Source organism: Lissotriton helveticus, chromosome 8, assembly GCF_964261635.1.
Source record: "Lissotriton helveticus chromosome 8, aLisHel1.1, whole genome shotgun sequence".
Classification (NCBI taxonomy): Eukaryota; Metazoa; Chordata; class Amphibia; order Caudata; family Salamandridae; genus Lissotriton; species Lissotriton helveticus.
The window spans coordinates 725,018,367-725,037,607 of NC_136069.1; the positions used below are offsets into that span (position 1 = coordinate 725,018,367).

General features: G+C 47.1%; 1 pseudogene; it reads right to left on the reverse strand.

Annotated features, from left to right (window-relative positions):
* Positions 1–16,245: 16,245 nt before the first annotated feature.
* LOC144774592 (U2 spliceosomal RNA) lies at positions 16,246–16,376 on the reverse strand (annotated as a pseudogene).
* Positions 16,377–19,241: the final 2,865 nt, after the last annotated feature.

Sequence of the window (19,241 nt, forward strand, 5' to 3'; positions counted from 1 at the left end):
CACTTTTAGAAAGTAGGTATTTACTTGTCTAACCATTCAAACCTGCCTCTGCTAGGTTGTGTATTCCTTTGTCTGGTTTTGTTAGTGACAGGGCTGGGGGATTCCAAGAGACAGGCTGAGTCACCCAGTGGTGAATAGAGAGACCTGCATCTAGATGGGAGGGAGGAGTTGCACTTGAACCTTGAATAGGGCTGTGCGTGCCTCCTACAATGCTGGCTCCACCCTCTGGGGAGCGGCTGATGTCTCTTGTCTGCACACTGAAAGAAGGGAAGGAGCCCTGTAAACAAAGTGCTCCAGGACTGTACTTGCCTTCCACAATGCTGGCTCCACCTCCCGTGGGGCGTCTGATGTGCCAACTAGATGCCCCAAATCTTACACCACCCATATTCTGTATGCCAGCTGCCTGCCTTTGATTTCCGCCACTCGATTACCCACCTTGCCGCAAAAGTGCCTAGCAAACAATATGGCCACCCCCACCTTCTTGTCAGTAGTAGAGGAATAGAACTGTTGAGGGAATGCCCGGGACCTCATTCTATACCAGTCTTTGGAGAGGAGATGTATTTCCTGCAAGAGACAGATCGAGGCGCCTAAATTCTCCAGGTATGATAAGATGGCTCATCGTTTGATGGGCTACCTTACGCAACCGGCATTGCGATATGAGAAATTCATGGTGCTTGGGGACCTCAATTTGCATTTTGAGGACAGGGCCTGCTCCGCGGCCACTGAACTCTGCCAGGAAATGGCTACATTGCAATTAGGACTTAGATCCAATGCCCCTACCCACATAAAGGGACATCTGCTGGACTCCCTGTTCGCGAATTGGGAAGACATTGTTGTCCACCTCCCTCTTCCTGTCGCATGGACGGACCACTACTTAGTTCCCTTTGCGATAATACGCCCTGGGCCTAAGCGACAGGAGCCTGGCAATAAGACAACAGTTTACCGGAGATGGGGGAGCTTCTTGCAGAGACTTTTTAGCAAGGCCCTGGTTCAGGGGGGCCCACCTGGAGGTAGTGATGTCGAAGCGACATGTAAGAACTTGGAGAGACGTATTAGGGAGGCTCTGGACTGCACGGCCCCCTGGGCTCATAGGAAACAGGGCAGAACTCAGAAATCGGCCCGTGGTACTCAGATGCCTGGAGAGCAACGAAAGCTAGGTGCAAACGACTGGAAAGACTTTGGAGGGCAGACTTCTCAGAACTGGGGAAAGGGCAGTACAAAGAGGCACTAAGGAACTACCATAAGCTAATTAGAAGGGCCAAAGCTACTCACTATTTGGAGAGAATTGACTCAGCTAGTAGCTCTACTCTGGAGCTATTTAAGGTCTATAAGCAGATATCCTCCACTACCATTCTAGCTGCACCGTCTGTGGGCTCAGAGGAGCTCTGTAATCGGATAGCTGAGTTCTTCTCCGATAAAGTAGAAAAAATGTACTCCACCTTCCCTGAATCGGCCGGAGCTGAAGAAGAAGGGCTGGAAGAGAGAGAATTTGTGGTGGAGGGAGGGGGGCTGAAGAAATTCCTGATGCCCCTCCCGGAAAAGATTAAAATCTGCAGTAGTATAAAGTCCGGATCTCCCAGGGACCTGGTACCGCCGGAAAGGTTGAAAGTGAGTTTGGATTGCCTGGAGCATCTGGTGGAGACATCTTTTAGGACGTGTAGAGTACCCGGATGCTGGAAGGAAGCTGTGGTCCTGCCTCTCCCTAAGAAACCGCACATTGGTTTAGTCCAACTAGATAATTTACGTCCAATCTTACTTTTGCCATACTTTGCGAAGGTGGCAGAAAAAGTGGTGAATGAACAACTGACTGCTTATATTGGGGAATATGATCTCCTTCACCCCACCCAGTCCGGTTTTCGAGCAAGGTACTCGACAGAATCAGCTCTTTTTTTTGCCACCAAATCCATCAGGCAATTTGTGGACGCAGGTCAAACGGTGGCCTTGATCCTGTTGGATCTAAGTGCCGCCTTTGACACTGTGGCTCAACATACGCTGGTGCAATACCTGAGGAATGGAGGGGTGTTGGGTAGTGCCTTGAGCTGGTTAAAATCTTTCTTGTCGGGGCGCTGCTTCCAGGTGAGACAGGGTGGTCATTACTCTAGAGTCATTAAGCTGAACCAGGGAGTGCTGCAGGTATCGACCCTGAGCCCGACCCTGTTTAATCTCTATGTAGCTCCCTTTGCGGAGATTGCGGAGGGGTTTGGGATCAGGGTCGTATCCTATGCCGATGACATGCAGTTGGTGGTCTCCCTGACCAAGGCACCAGAGACGGCTGCCTCCATCTTCATGCAAACACAACAATGATGGACAGAATGTGGATCAATGTCACACATTCACCCCAGTCCAAAGATCTGGGCCCAAATCCATCGTTTTTCCACTCCACACCACCCTGGGTTAGACAATGGCGATATGCAAATCAGCGCTGACCCTGTGCCCCATGGGAACAGTCCAGTCCGAACTACAAAAGCCATGTCCTTCCCAGAACGGAATCAAGCATCCGAGGACCGGCCCGGTTTCGAGGTAACACCTCTCATCAGCCCGGCTAGCTTGACTCCAGTGGTGTGGCGTGCCTGGGACTCACGTCTGAGCATCCCCAGTACACTTAGAGCTGTAACTGCAAACACAACAATGATGGACAGAATGTGGATCAATGTCACACATTCACCCCAGTCCAAAGATCTGGGCCCAAATCCATCGTTTTTCCACTCCACACCACCCTGGGTTAGACAATGGCGATATGCAAATCAGCGCTGACCCTGTGCCCCATGGGAACAGTCCAGTCCGAACTACAAAAGCCATGTCCTTCCCAGAACGGAATCAAGCATCCGAGGACCGGCCCGGTTTCGAGGTAACACCTCTCATCAGCCCGGCTAGCTTGACTCCAGTGGTGTGGAGTGCCTGGGACTCACGTCTGAGCATCCCCAGTACACTTGGAGCGGTAACTGCAAACACAACAATGATGGACAGAATGTGGATCAATGTCACACATTCACCCCAGTCCAAAGATCTGGGCCCAAATCCATCGTTTTTCCACTCCACACCACCCTGGGTTAGACAATGGCGATATGCAAATCAGCGCTGACCCTGTGCCCCATGGGAACAGTCCAGTCCGAACTACAAAAGCCATGTCCTTCCCAGAACGGAATCAAGCATCCGAGGACCGGCCCGGTTTCGAGGTAACACCTCTCATCAGCCCGGCTAGCTTGACTCCAGTGGTGTGGAGTGCCTGGGACTCACGTCTGAGCATCCCCAGTACACTTGGAGCGGTAACTGCAAACACAACAATGATGGACAGAATGTGGATCAATGTCACACATTCACCCCAGTCCAAAGATCTGGGCCCAAATCCATCGTTTTTCCACTCCACACCACCCTGGGTTAGACAATGGCGATATGCAAATCAGCGCTGACCCTGTGCCCCATGGGAACAGTCCAGTCCGAACTACAAAAGCCATGTCCTTCCCAGAACGGAATCAAGCATCCGAGGACCGGCCCGGTTTCGAGGTAACACCTCTCATCAGCCCGGCTAGCTTGACTCTAGTGGTGTGGAGTGCCTGGGACTCACGTCTGAGCATCCCCAGTACACTTAGAGCGGTAACTGCAAACACAACAATGATGGACAGAATGTGGATCAATTTCACACATTCACCCCAGTCCAAAGATCTGGGCCCAAATCCATTGTGTTTCCACTCCACACCACCCTGGGTTAGACAATGGCGATATGCAAATCAGCGCTGACCCTGTGCCCCATGGGAACAGTCCAGTCCGAACTACAAAAGCCATGTCCTTCCCAGAACGGAATCAAGCATCCGAGGACCGGCCCGGTTTCGAGGTAACACCTCTCATCAGCCCGGCTAGCTTGACTCCAGTGGTGTGGAGTGCCTGGGACTCACGTCTGAGCATCCCCAGTACACTTAGAGCGGTAACTGCAAACACAAAACGATGGATTTGGGCCCAGATCTTTGGACTGGGGTGAATGTGTGACATTGATCCACATTCTGTCCATCATTGTTGTGTTTGCTGCCTCCATCTTCATGGCATGCATGCAAGAATTGGCTGCATGGATGGCAAAGAACTGCCTGAAGTTGAATGGCAACAAGACGGAGGTGCTTGTGGTGGGAAGGGCGGTGTGGTCCTCAGCATGGTGGCCCCAGAATCTGGAGGTCACACCTACGCCCTGTGCACAGGCAAAAAATTTGGGAGTGTGGTTAGACCCCAACCTTTCCTTCGACTATCAAACCAGGCAGGTGCCTGTTTTGGGGTCCTGAAGGTCCTGCGGCAAACTCTGGACCTATTGCTTGTGGCGGCTAGGAAGATCCTGGTCCATGCCTTGGTGACTTCACGCCTGGACTTTGGCAACATCCTTTATCTAGGTGCGACGACCAAGTGTATGCTCCGTCTGCAGGGATTGCAGAATGCGGCAGCCCGCTTAATTCTGATGCGCCCGAGAAGGTCATCTACGAGAGCAGCTCGGGCTGCGCTACACTGGCTCCCGATAAAGGAAAGAGTCATATTCAAGGCACTCTGTGTCTGTCACCGGATCCTGCAGGGAAGTGCCCCTTCATATTCGTCTGATCTTTTGACCCCCTATGTCCCCACACGTCAGCTGAGGTCGGGTGGGGTGGGTTTGGTGTGTGTTCCTGCTGTCAAGAGAGCCAGGATGGGGGGACGGACTTTCCGCCTACTGGCTGCTAAGCATTGGAATGCTCTCCCGATGGGTCTCCGGAGGGAGGTCCAGGAGAGCTGTTTCAGTAAAAAACTAAAAACTTACCTCTTTCCCCGAGAGAAGTAGGGTGGTGGTGGTGGGCAGCTGAATCCTGGCAAACTTTACCGCGGTGCGGGGATACACTGGTCTTAGTGTAACCATTGCGCTTTACAAATGTGCCTATTATTATTATTATTATATACTGTCTACGCACAGAGGGCTACCATTGTCTGCGGGGGTCTGCCCCTGCGTAGTGCCTCACTTGCATCCGCTCCCCAGGTGGCACACTGATTCCTTCCCCCCTTCCACTTCTCCCCAGCCCCCCTCAACCCCCCCAACCCCAATCACCCTCCCCAAACAGAATCACTTTAACCCCTCTTCTACCCAAAACCCCCAACCCTCCCACCCTAACCCCAACTGAACATTCCCAACCAATGACCATAGTCCAATGCCCGTCTTCCTGTTTTGCAGTTATCTGGTGAATTTACCAATACGAGCGAGTAACCCCAGCAACCCAGACCCCGAGCCCCCCCCCCCCGGCCAGCAATGAGTCAGTGTGTGTGTGTTCCCGTTTGCCGATCAAGTCATTCAAGAGGTGAAGTATCTCTGGTCACCGTGTCTAGGGCCGAAGCACGTTCCTGGGACATAGTTATGGGATCCGGTTTCAGGCCCGCTGTGGAAGGGCGTCTGCGGCCCACCCTTTGCCATCCTGTTCTTGGCAATCTTTGGGAGCGATCCGGAGAGGCGTCTGGTTCACGATGGTCGAGAACCCAGGTGAACACAAGTCTCTCGGAGAGATCTCATTTGATGCAGCACCCCCTCCACTTGAAGATCAGATGAAATGGGTGACCCCAAGAGTAGGGTATGCCTTTGTCTCTTAAGAAGGAGGTCACTTCCTTGAACGCTTTCCTTTTTTGAAGAGTGATGGAGGACAGATCCTGAAAGAGTGCCACTGAGTGTCCTTGATGTTGGAGAGGTTGTTTAGATCTTGTCTCCCGGAGTATACGTTCCTTCAACGGGAAGTCCGGGAAGAAGGCCACAATGTCTGGGAGAGGAGCCGGTGCGCACCTTGGCAGGCCCACTCAGTGCGCACGATCAATACGTATCTCAAAGTCTGAGCGCTCACCAAGGATCTCACGAAAGAGGCCCTGTAGATAGTGGGTTACATCTGCTCCCTCCGTTTTCAATGGGACTACCCGGACCCGTATGTTAATGCGTCTCGACCTGTTCTCTAGATCTTCAGCGTGCGCTTGTAAGTCCACCTGTTGGTCTTTGAGGCGAATGGGTTCCTGCTGTAGGTGTTCCAATTCCTCGCTTCTGGTATGGTCATTGTCCGCAATGGTGGCTACTCACTCCCCCAGCCCATCCACCTTGCGCCGTATTTCCTTTACTTCTCCTGCTACCTCCTGTTTGAGAGTCTGAAAGTCCTCATGGAGAGAGTTGAAAAGTGTCTCCAAAAACGCTTGAGCGATAGGCACTTCCCCTTCCCCGTGGTCCATTTGCGCCTGTGTGGATGGGGGGGGAGTGGTGTTCTCTGTCCCCCATGTTAGGGCCTTTGATAAGCATGTCTCTCAGGGAGCGATCCACTTTCTTGCGCGTATTGGACATGATAGGGCTCCCAGAATAAGTCACTGGTGCCTGATGCTTTCCGGCACCTCCAGGGGCCATGGACTGTAGGTCCTGGGTTGTAACGACTGCTGGGCTCACCTCCCTGACAAAACCGTGCGTTGCTCTTCATGCTATGGCTCGTTCCCAATATGCACCCCCTCCTGGGGATCCCGTATGTGTCCTAAGGTGCGTCTCGCCCCATCAGGTTAGTGGGCGGGTAGGTACGGTTCCGCTGCGATTGTGCGCTCTTGCCGCTTGGGTCTGGTCCTCTCGTAGGGTGGGAGCCCAGGGGCCCTGACTGAGTCACCAGACACTGGTGTTGCAGTGGGCACAGTATCCGGCTGTGTGTTGGCTGCTAAAGCGTCCCTCACCGCCTAGCCACCCTGGTCCCCCTTGATGCCAACAACCGTGGAGGTGGCCCTGCTCCCTTTACTCCTGATAGGCCTTGCTGAACCCAGCCTAGTCCTCTGCTCCTCTTATGTGCGCGTGAATCCTGAAGTGCCCCCAATGCAAGGAACCCGGGTGCGCACCTCAGGGGAGGGTGCTAGCCCATACTCCAAGCCCAGGCTGATCTCCAGGGGTCCCTCAAGACCCGCGCCAAAGAGACCCAAGGGCAAGAACAGGCGCCCCTGACTTAAGTGCTCCTCGTGTTGCACCTACGGCTGAGGAACAGTGGCGGGTCTTCTATCCACTAGTGCTGCAAGGGGTGCGCCGCCATCCTCGCCTCTGCAGGCCCTCCTGCCACTCCCTCCTTGGTTTCACCAGAGTCCTGCTGACCAACTCCTGTTCGCCTATGTCACTGGACCGCCTTTAATTAGATTTCGCCGCCGTCATGCAAGGCGCTCCTTGGAGTGCGCTGTCCCTGCCTTCACAGACCTCTCCGCAGCGCTTTCTTGGTCGATTATCATCGGGGATGGTTATGCTTACCCCACTCCCCTGCTTAAGTCCCGTCGGTTCCCAGGCGCCGGCTGCCGTCCGGCAAGTAACTCCTCACCTCTCTATCAGACGGGCTCAGGACCTCAGTGTTGGCGACGCTCTGCTGGGGGGCAGCTGGACTCAGGGCCCTTGGGCGGATTCATGTGTGGCTCGCCCGGAGTGTTATGCAAGGGTCCCCCGCTGTGCGGTTGAGGGAAGATGGCGCCCACTCGCGCCTACTTAGGCCCGACAGCCGCGGCCTCGATTTTCGCTCCGCCGCTCGGGAGCGTCACTCAGCCCTCTGATGCGCGATGAGTCTTCCTCGACTGGTTCCCCACTGCGCCACCGCACCGCCGCCACCGCCGCCCGCTCTGTGTTGTTGGGGCGGTATGCAGCAGGCTGATGCGGGATCGGTGGTGTCACTGCTGGCGGGGGTCCGACCAAGTCTGTACTAGCATCCGCTCTGCCTGTGCGCCATTTAGTGAGTTCATGCACAGGACTGTATCGGGGTCTCCCAGGGATACAGTGCTTCCGAAGGTACCCCCAGGCACAGCTCCTCTCCTCCTTTCGTCTGAAGGCCAATTTTGTGCCCAGAGGGGGACGAGTATGCACAAATCAGCCGGGAGATGGAGACCGGCGCGAGCCTCGAGGTCCCACGTCTGTTTAGGTCACCACCTTGGCCACGCCTCACTACATCATACTTTTTATTGACCACATCCTGACACCTCCCCACCTATTATGCAGTTCCTGTCTAGAGTCCACCCCAGAACCATGAGGGTCCTAGTGCGCATAGTCTCAATTTGCTACATCTTCCCATTTTTTAAATCGAAACTGGCAAACAAGATTGAAAATCACATCTCTTCAATTAGTCAGTGAGGCACTTGCACTTGACTGCCAGCTCGGGTGATCTGAGTTGATTAAGGTCCACCCTGATCAGGCAATGGCACTTAGGCTCAGGCGCTTGAGTAAGACCTGCTGGTGGGGCCACCTTACACATGGTTTCAGAACTTGACAAATGTTGCGGCAGGTGTTTAAAATGTGATGTGTCCTGAGTGATAGTCTGTCCAGGACAATATGCTGTCACCATGTCCTTTACAAGCCACAACCTGTAGGGTATCAGCAGCAAAAATAGTGTCTGTTTTCTATTTTCGTCTCTGTTTAACCAGTACCCAACCTCCTTCATCAAAGACTGTTTCCTAGGCATGGCGACACTGTTCTGTATGGGTTTTCCTTTTCCACGTCTCAAACCTGGTCAGTGCTCACTGATTGATCCTAGATCCATTGAGGTAGTTATATTCTGATGGCTCTCCCAAATAGCAAGGTGGCTGGGCTCTAACCAGTTGTGGAGTGAGGAGGTGATTGATATCCCCGGAGGCCCTGACACAAGGCTTGGTTCGGCTTGATTCCTTCCATGGACACTCGTTGAATGACTCTCTTAAGGGTGCCCATAAATCATTCAACTACACCATTGGTGTGGGTCAGAGGGGTATACACTTTTGGTGTTTGACGTTAAGTCGAAAAAGGAATTCTTTGAACTCTCTGCTGTTAAATGGCGAGCTAGTGTCAGTTTTGAGAATTTCAGGGATGCCCCATGTTGCAAAGATGTTGTCAAGTCATTCTATGACTTTGTCATGAATTGTTGAGGACAGGTCTTCCACCAAATGAAAACGAGAATATTCATTGATGACTACCATGAGATAGTGTTCATTTCCTAAAAGACCAAAGAAGTCAACAGCAACCCTCTCTCAAACATGGGCAGGAAGGTCAGATGGGTGACACACTGGATAAATACCATGGTGTCCTTCATGTGCGAGCTCGATCACTTGCTGCCTTAGGCTTTCAGGTACGATTCTTGAACATCTTAGGATCACGCCTTCTTGCGTGACTGATAGCTCATCCTGTACATTTTTTAATTTTTTTAATTCAACACCATCGGCAAGAGGCCGGGTATTTCTTCTCCATGATTGCATAGCAATAATTTCTTTGATAAAAGTCATGTCTTTATCAGTGTTGGTGGGAGCAATGATTTGTTCCACTGACAAAGCTGCTTGTGTGCTGGATCTCACAATGAAGTTGAGAAATGCTCCAGCAGTCATGGATGTCGAACAGGGATGATGTAGCGGCACACATGAAAAGTAATCTGCTGGGTTTTGATCTTTCCCCAGTTTGTGCACAATCTCATAGTCATATTCTTGAAGTGTTAACCCCACCTCTCAATGCGAGGGGGCATCCCGACCTACGGGTTATGAACTTTGTAGATAACGGCTGGTGGTCTGTGACAACAGTAAACAGTTTTCTGTGGAGGAATACATGAAAATGTTTGCAGGCCCACAACACAGGCAGACTCTGTGAGAGTAGGCACATCTGTCTCATACAGACTCCGACTGGCATAGGCCACAGTGTATCTCTGAGCATTTGGATTACCATTGTGTTGAGCAAGGATTGTCCCTAGCCCTACTGGGCTCGCATACACTATTATTTTGGTGTGCAACTTGGGGTCGAAGTAGGCCATTTCAGTTGCGTTATCAATTGCATGCTTAATGTCTCTGAAACTCTTGTCACATTCCGAAGACCATTGAAACAGTACATTCTGCTTTGTCAAGTCTCTTAATGGAGCACTCACTGTAGTACAGTTGTCAATGTATCTTGAACAATAACTGGCCATGCCTAGAAAGGATCACAGCATGGTAACATCCTGGGGGGGGGGCAAGTGGATGACAGTGCTTTCACCTTGTCCGGGTCCAGAGTCATTCCCCTATCTGGGAATATGTGCCCACAAAATTTAAGTTTGGTTTTGCGTAACTCACTTTGCAACATTGAGAGGGAGCCCTGCATCAGTAAGAAGTGGCACACTTGGTTGAGAGCTTTGTCTTCCTGTTGTTATGTTTTCCCAAAAACCAGTATGTCATCACTGTAATTAAATGCTTATTTAACAGGTTGAATTACTCAGCAATAACATACTGAAATATTTCAGCAGCTGTAGATTCACCAAAGTCTCTTATATCTGAATAAACCAATGTGACTTGAAAAAGTAGTAATATACCTGCAGTTTTCCTCCAGTTCAAATTGATGGTATCCTTTATTCAGGTCAAGACAGGGAAATACCTTGGCTCCCTTCAATTGCATGATCATATCTGCTATGTATGGATCAGGGTGTCTTTCCTTCTCAATGGCTTTATTTGCTTGGCGCGTATCAACCTAGATCACACTGACCCACTACTGTCCTTTTCGGGCACTACTACTATCGGCGAAACTCATGGTGTGGGACTTGTAGAGCGTTCAATGATGTCATCCTTTAAAAGTGCATCCAGTTCTTTCTCCACAGCTTCATGCAGATGAGAAGCAACTCTACGACGTACCTGAGCAACAGGATTAATATCCTCATTGATATGAAGCTTTACTTTCCTTTCTAGAACTTCTTTTCAGGCCATGGAACAACAATGGGAATTGGCTTGTGATCTTTGACTGATCACAGAGGTTGCAGTTCAAGGATATCAATCTGATGTCAGCAGCGATGGCAAAACCCAGCAAACAGGCACTCAACAAAGTCCCTTTAAGAATATGAATGGAGGCTTGCAGTGATGTCTTTTTGTGTCACATTAGAAAAGTGAATGACCCTTGGCTTTGTAATGGTTCAGACGTGGCCCATGTGTATACCTTCATTCCTGATGGAGTGAGGTGAGTCAAGGGAGACAGGCTGAAAAACCTTTCCACAGGCATGATATTAATCGATGCACCACTGAAGATGAAAAAAGTTATTGGGTGATTGTTCACATTCATTGTGATTTTGGGACAGTGCCCAAATGAAGTTTGTCATTTTGTGGGGCGAATTTCTTTTGAACTCTGGTCTTCTTTACAAGCAGCTAATCCTACATGCGCATACTGCACTTTCCACATCAGTGCACACCCATCTTCTTCATCTGTACTCAATAGTGATATCAAAGAGCCTCTGTATGATGAGCTTGACTAGATTTATCTAACCTTGTTTCCCATGTGCTGATGTTGCTTTTTGCTTTTGTGGTCATGGCGAGAGTGATCCTTGAATGTTCTCACATCCATCTTGCCTTTCCATAGTAACGCACTTGATTTTTTCAGAGGTCAGCATACAGTTATAAATTGTTTCTCTTTCCCACAACCTTTGCAGATCCACCCTATGGCTGCACATTCACCTTCATGGGACATGAAAATCCAGATTGGAAGCATAACTTTGATTTCTTAAAAGATGTTGACTTACTTACATCTTGTTTCTGCTTGTGTTTGCTTTTCACGGTCAGGGCTCATTAATTGTGGGTTGTTCCATCTTCCATATAGGCAGCTTGTAAATCTACTTGCTCTTCCGCTCTCGTAGCCATCAGAGTTTCTTCTTAAGTATGAGTTTTTCCCAACATGCACTTTCTAATTGAATCAGAAAGGCAGCCAATTGATGATTCTGAGATGCATGCGTTCTTTGTTGGTGAAGTCATAGAACTTACAATGCTTAATAAGGGTAAACAACCTTTACAACGCAACTTTTACCACGCAGTGCCTTTACAACGCAACTTTTACAACGCAAACCATTACAACGCATTGCGCTGGGGGCGCTCCAGGATAGGGAATAGGTTTAATGTACTATCCAACACCTTCCCTACTATCCATGGGGTCTGGAGTTGGAATAGTAAATTAAACAATTCACTATCCAGCGCCTAAAAGCACTATGCGTTGTAATGGTATGCGTTGTAAAAACCGCGTTGTAAAAGCATGCAATGTAAAAGCATGCGTTGTAATGTCATACATCCCTTAATAAGTGTATCAGGCCTTTCAACAAACTCCTCCATTGTTTTACCAACCTATTGTGCTTGGTTAAAGATGTAACTTTTATAGTCGGCAATGGGTTGAACTTGGCCTCCAAAGCTTCTTTTACCTTTTGTTATGATTTTGTTTCAGTGTGTGAAATCTTCTTTAGTGCTTCATTCACCCTGTCAGCTGCAAGATTTTTCAAGTATTTGATGGTCTTCTTTTTATCTTCTTCTAGAGTATCAATGAGTTCATCAAATGTTTTGATCCAAGCAGCGCACCTGGCAATGATGCTCTGCTTCCTAGAAGGGTCGAAAGGCGGTGGTAGTTTAAGAAACAGCAACATCGTACTTTGTGCTCCCTTCTGCCACCATTGAGAGCAGATGCTGATCAGACAGCATTCGTCGCATCAAGTGGGATTGTCAACCTCTTCATGCAACACCCTCATTGCTTGAGTCTGGGTCTCCACGTCCGATCGGAGGTTGTAAATCGCTTCACTTTTCCTTGATAGTGAATGGGTTTCTGTTTTTCGATCTGGTTGTCTCGGTCATTGTCTTTGCTTCGTCTGAGAATTGCTCTGTGTTCAGGGCACAACACAGCGTCTTTGCCAGCGACTTCACCAGCTATTTTGGTGGGTATTTTGAATGTACTCCTCTGTAGGCCTTCATTTTATTATTTGGCAGTATATGGGCTAGAGCATGGCTTTGACTCCACACATGCCAGTTGCAGACTGCTTTGCTGTATCATTGCAAACTCTGTCGCCATTATTTTATAGGTGCAGTTCAGAAGCAGGAAACAGTGCAAGGGTCTTGCACAAAAATATATAACTTGGGCAGTTGTGCAACCCTTCCTCACATAAATGGGTACAGTATGGGCAGAAGTAGAACACACCGAAGGTAAACAATATGTGCAGCAGGTGTGCACAGTTGTCGAGTGGCAACATATATTGAGGGACACACCATGGGAAACAGTGAAAAGATAGGTATGCACAGCTGCCTATTGGCAACAAGTCTTCAGGGACACACTATGGGAAGCAGCGAAAAGATAGGTGTGCCCAGCTGCCTAATGGCAGCATGTCTTTAGTGATACACCATGGGAAGTAGGGACCAGATAGTTGAGCAAAGATTCTGATTACGAGTTTGGCTGTGCCAGGCCGTATGCCAGACTCATAATTAAGTCAAAAATGTCATGAGGGACACCTTTAGCAGGCCCTGCCACTTTATCCAACAGTATTGTGCTGGTTTTTAATTCAATTACAAAAATAATAAAAACCAAATGATGGCCTTAATTATGATGTTGAGTGGAAAGCTATCCAACAGCACGTCAGAAGCTTTCCACCCCACATCATGGATTTCTGTCCGGACGGCGTATAATGATACTGGTGGTGGGAGGCAAACACACGGAGGAAATTCCGCTCTGCTTCCGATGGTCTCACAGAGCTGGTCATGGCTGCGGGAGGAATAGTAATCCCAAAATGACAGTGGAGCCAGCCTCAACTCTGCTGTCAGGATTACGATGTTGCTTTCCACCTGCTCTTTCATGGAGGCCCGTTCGCCATGAAAAGGCAGGCAGAAAGCGCCTTTGAGGGCCCCTAGTAGGGCCCCCTTCACACCTGGACCTCTTCTACGGGACATGGGACATCCTTGCACCATGTGGCAGGCACTGCACGGTGCCTGCCGCATGGTGTAGAGATGTTTGAAAACATACATTTTTCTGTTGCAGCTGGTGCAGCGGCCCTTTACCGGCCACCGCACAAGCTGCAATAGGAAAATGGATGTTTCCGACTGCCAAGAGGGTGGTCGTATCCTAATGCTGTGGGTGGAACAACCGACTAATAGTCGGGCGGTTCCATTCTGCTATGGTGTTGGTCAGACGCTCATCCGACCCATATAGTAATCAGGCCCTCAAAGTCCAAGAATGTAAAGTTATGATGGTTAAAAGCTCGCACTGGATGAAGTTCAAGTATGATATATGTGTGTGTGCTCTGTGGGAGAGCTCTGATCAGCATGAGAAGCACACACCCTGAAATGTGATATTTGAAGGGCAAAAAGGAGCACAATTACTATCAGAATGGTATTCACTGGTTTGATGTTGAATGTTCAAATGCATGGTTTGATAGCAGCGGTGGAGTTGCAATATGTTTAATGGAGGAGGTTTTCAGTGATCTCTGGGACTGCACTGCAGGCTTTGTACTAAAAATAAGAAGAAAAAAAGAATTCTCCTGAGGCAATATAGTCCTTGGGGAAAAGTCAGTCAGGGGGCTCCAAAGCATCATGCTTCTAGATTGTAGCACCCATTCACAAGTTCCTGGGCGCACCTCAGATACAAAGACCTTCTGGATTTCTCTGCTTTCTAGTACACAGATCAGGGGCACAGCACAGGCACTTGCAAACCCACATTGCGATTCACTCAGGAGATTACTTGATTCCTGGTCCGCAGAGAGTTGGCAAACAACCACTATTTGAAGAGTTTTGGAGTAGTTGACATGTTGATGATTGGCCTGTAGGTTCCCAAGACCTATCTCTAGTGTTTATTTAGTTGGGAGTTAAAATTGGAGAGCTATACTTTCTGCTGAACTAGGCCTGAGATACAGGCAGCGATGTTCAACAGTTCTGATCATTTGTATCTGACTGAGCCATGGCACAGCGGGTACATTGAGCTGCTTTTGAATGTGGCCGCATCAGGTGTGCATGGAAGGATCTTCTCTTCCTATATTAATGCCAATACAGTTCATGTATTTTATAGGCTTTTTCATGTTTTAAAACTTTGGTATCACGGTAAGACTTTAAACTATCATGGGCCTGATTCACAAAGGTAAACTGAGATGAAATTCTAACTACAATTTTCGGTATTCACGAATGGCATTTATGAGTAGTAAAGTTAGACTTTAGTCTTAGTTAAACTTAAGTTTTGTTCTTAAGTTTAACTGAGACCAAAACTGAGACAAAAGTCTAACTTTACTACACGTAAATGCCCTTTGTGAATACCAAAAGTCGTAAAGTTAGACTTTTGTCTCAGTTTACCTTTGTGAATCGGGCCCCATGTGTTTTATGCTGTTCCTGAGGATGCATGTACTTTAAAGGTTTGATAATTGAAATTGTTATAGTAATGGAAACCGAACCAGTTTAGTAATGTTTGCAGTGCTGATATTTTATGGCACTGGACGATCTTGGAGACTGTATCCTCTGAGACTAGTTGGAACATTATGAGAACTGAAGGAATTATCAGACGCCATTCAATTTCTGCACCTATCCTTTGAGAGGGGGCTCAAATGAGATGTTGCAGGATGTGATGAAATTACTTACAGCTAGATCTAGAAGAGTTCCTTGGATGCCCTTTCTGATTTTGTTTGCAATCCTGAAAGTAAGACTTTTTTGCTCCGATGATGGCAAATTTGTAGTCATGGCCATGGTAAGCTATGTTATCAGCAAGTTTCTTCAAGCACTTTTCTAGATTCCTGCCACTGTATCATAACCTGGAGCTGTTTGCAAAATCAATTCCTTTCCATGTGTGGGGGGAAGTATCTATTTCATTCATCCAGCCATCAAGTTATTTTCCTCATAGTTGGTATTGTGGCAATTAAGATTCTTATAAGCTCTTTGTTGTTGAGGACTAATAATGTCCGCCGGTTATGTCTACCTTTAATACTCCTGTATTTCTATAGTTTGTCCTTGAGATTGATTTATATTAGTCTGGCTTTGAGTTGTAATAAATCTTTTAAATTGAAGTTACTGATTCAGACTTTTATTGTGTGGTTGTAATGATCACACTGTACTTGGAAATTTAAATTGTTGTTATCCCCTTTTCCTCTCAGGCTCCTAAAAAGGTCTGTTGGCCAGAGCTGAATTGGAAGAAACGGTCCAGAGTGATCTCACACCCACCTAAATTACATTTGCATTCACCTTGGAGCAGTCAATTGCTCTCAGCAAGGTACTCCTTCAAGTGGTCTATATGGCATCAGATGTTTTGGTCAATCATAGTAGGTAACTGTCACTTTTAATTTGCTCCGAGAGACTTGATAAAACTGATGAAAAAGTCTGTTCATGTGCACCCCCAACATTCTTAATTGCCTGTGACAACACTCATTGATTATGGCCAATCAAATTGAACTCAACTTGAGTGGAGACAAAAGTTCTTCTGTCTTAGATTCAATAACGGGTTCATATGAGTTGTTTACAACTTTCTCCTATGTCTTTGAGGCACCACCTCTACTCTCTCCATCCTTCTCAACTATACTACTAGCGGAACGTTATGTGCATATGTCTGAAAATCAAAATTGCGTGCTCTGATGAACCGCAATAATGGTAGCATATAACTGTTAAAATGATTAGAACAGATACTACACTTGATCTTGTCAAAAAGGCCAAGAAGCAATGGTAGCATTTAACAGGAGGATGGAGAATGTAGAATGCCAATCACTGAGGGATTATGCATCTCGGTGAGAGTGGAATACAAATTCCTCACCTTTTGTTTTCATTGGTCCTGCAAAAATGACTCAGTTTAGAGTTTGACAATTCCCATGAGTTCAAAGAGTGATTCTAGTCTTTCCGCAAGGAGATAGTTATCTAGTGTACCAAAGGCAGTTGACAAATATATTGAAGTGAGAACTGTCAAAAGCCCCACATTTTTACTTCAAATCAGCTTGACCGGTATATCCAAGTTTCAGCCTGTATGTCCAACAGCTCCAGCTATCCATATGTGGTTATAGCGGCTCCAGTGCCATGTTTTTCATGACCTTAGAGATCACTGGAAGTTTAGATCATGTCAAAACTTTCCTGGTATTCTTGAGGTAACACTTTTAGAATTCAGCACACTGAGAATAGGGTGCTAAGGGACAAACATCCTACACTACTGAGGAGGTATAGAGGACTTTGGGACTACTGAGATGTTCGTTTTGAGATGAGACACAGGTATAAAATCATACAACCCCTAGGGTGCAGGACAATGCAGAGTTTTTTTTTTTATATAGCGCGAACTAGACCCGAACCGAATCAGGTATCAGGGCGCTTTACATATTTTCCAGTTACGTTACATGAGGACACACTTTCATTTTATTGTACAGAACAGGGGACCCTAGTAATAAAGGATCACATAGATAATAGACATATACTGAATAGTATATATGACCTTTGTCCAGCCGGACAGGTTTTTTATTTTTCAATTTTAAGTAATGAGTTTGAATATATAACACACATTAATACAAAAGTGGGCACAACCTGTGACCCACAAGGGACAAGACAGAACAAGTGACACAACAATTATGTAGAAAACGCACAAAAGCGGTCTGTACTTATTATTTAGTTTTACAGACTAGAATTCTATCATCGCAACCCATTGTTATTCACAATTCAAGAGATCAAACCAACATATGGTGCAATTAAGTCGACGACGTTTCGATGCAGTTCAAAGATACATGCATCATCATCAGGACAGAAAGTAGTATGTCATGTTTGTCTAGAGAGTCTATTTTAGTTAAAATGCCTCTATTGCGATTTACATAATGTTACACACACGTTTAAAAGAGAAAAAGAATGGGAGAAAAAAACATAGACAAAAGATTATTCAATAGAGATGACTAGGCATGAGTGCATTTTGTATTTTCAACTTACATCATTCATCAGCAGGCTTGTAAATGCTGTATCAGAATTTCAAGTGACATAGTGAAAAATAACGACTGTCTGGGAGTTCGATTTAGTGCATTTGGGCACATGCTAGTGACCATAAAACCGGGAGAGGGTGTCGGTTATATGGTTTACTTAAAAAAACGACGCAGTGAAAGGAGTTAGTGCTTCCAGCCTTATACGATAGTTTGGGGATAGGCTTTGAGGAAACAAGCACATGCTTGTGGTTTTAATGAAGCAAGAATGGCAATGTACATTTGAATTTTTGAAAAAACTGACGCAGTGAGGAGAGAATGTGATATTAACGGCACAGTGTGTGGAGCAAGTGAGGGTCCAGGCAGGTACACATAAATAGTGCGTGAAGTGTAGGGATTAAAAGAAGGCGCATTACTCATGGCAGTTAACTCATACGAACTAAGTTGAGACCCTTTGGCATATTTTAGAAATTCAACTTAAATCATTCATCAGCAGGCTTATAAATGCTGTATCAGAATTTAAAGTGACATAGTGAAAAATAACGACTGTCTGGAAGTTCGAATTGGTGCATTTGGGCACATGCTAGTGACCATAAAACCGAGAGAAGGTGTCGGTTATATGGTTTACTTAAAAAAATGACGCAGTGAAAGGAGTGAATGCTTCTAGCCTTATACGATAGTTTGGAGATAGGCTTTGTGGAAACAAGCCCATGGCAGTTACCTCGTAGGAACTCGGTTGAGACCCTTTGGCATATTTAGAAGTTCAACGCGGACAAGTATCTATTGAGAACCGAAATACAGCCATTAGATTATATATCGTATTTAACGGTGCAGACAGTGCTCATAAGGGCAGAAATATGTACTCACGATAACTTCGTTGTCGGGTAGAATAATACGGGGAAACTGAGAAAAGATATAATAATCAGCCTGACGCTTACACTGGAAAGTAAAAATGCCGTGTAACATCACAGAACTTACTTAGTTTGGTAGCTCGAGACGTGTGCTCGTGGCGGTCCGATTATCCATATTGGATTTCTAGAAGGAAATTGGGCATACATGAGCTGGGCATAATAAGCTATATTTAATCTAGGATAGGCAGTGGTCAGGAGCAGTACTTACATGTTAGTACAGCATGATAGCAGGACGGTGGGGTTCTGGCGGTGATCGCTGCTTGGCGGAGGGAGGAGTCTGATGATTATAGTCGAGGGAGGACTGCGTGCAGGGATCAGTGACTAAGGCGGCCATCTTGTAGTGGTGACTGTGATTCAAGCCCCAGTGGAGTGAAAAGTGCTCAGTGAACATTTAGTGACATATCAAAAAATGCATTTCAGCTAAAGACTATATTTGTACCATACAGCAAAAACTGAGTAATTTTTTCATAACAAGGAGGTCCAATCTTCAACTCTGTTGAGCCCCTTTCGTATAATGTCCGTTTTCAGGATCCAATGAAGCTCGACCTTATTTAGAATTTGCGAAATGTCTGCTCCTCTTGGGGGTGCTTTGACTTGTGTAATCACAGTCCATTTGAAGTCATTCTCTGAGTGCCCCTTTTCGATAAAATGTTCTACCAAGGGTGCATTAGCAGTTTGACAGCGGATTCGGCTTCTATGTTGTCCCATCCGCAGCTTGATCTTCTGGCTGGTC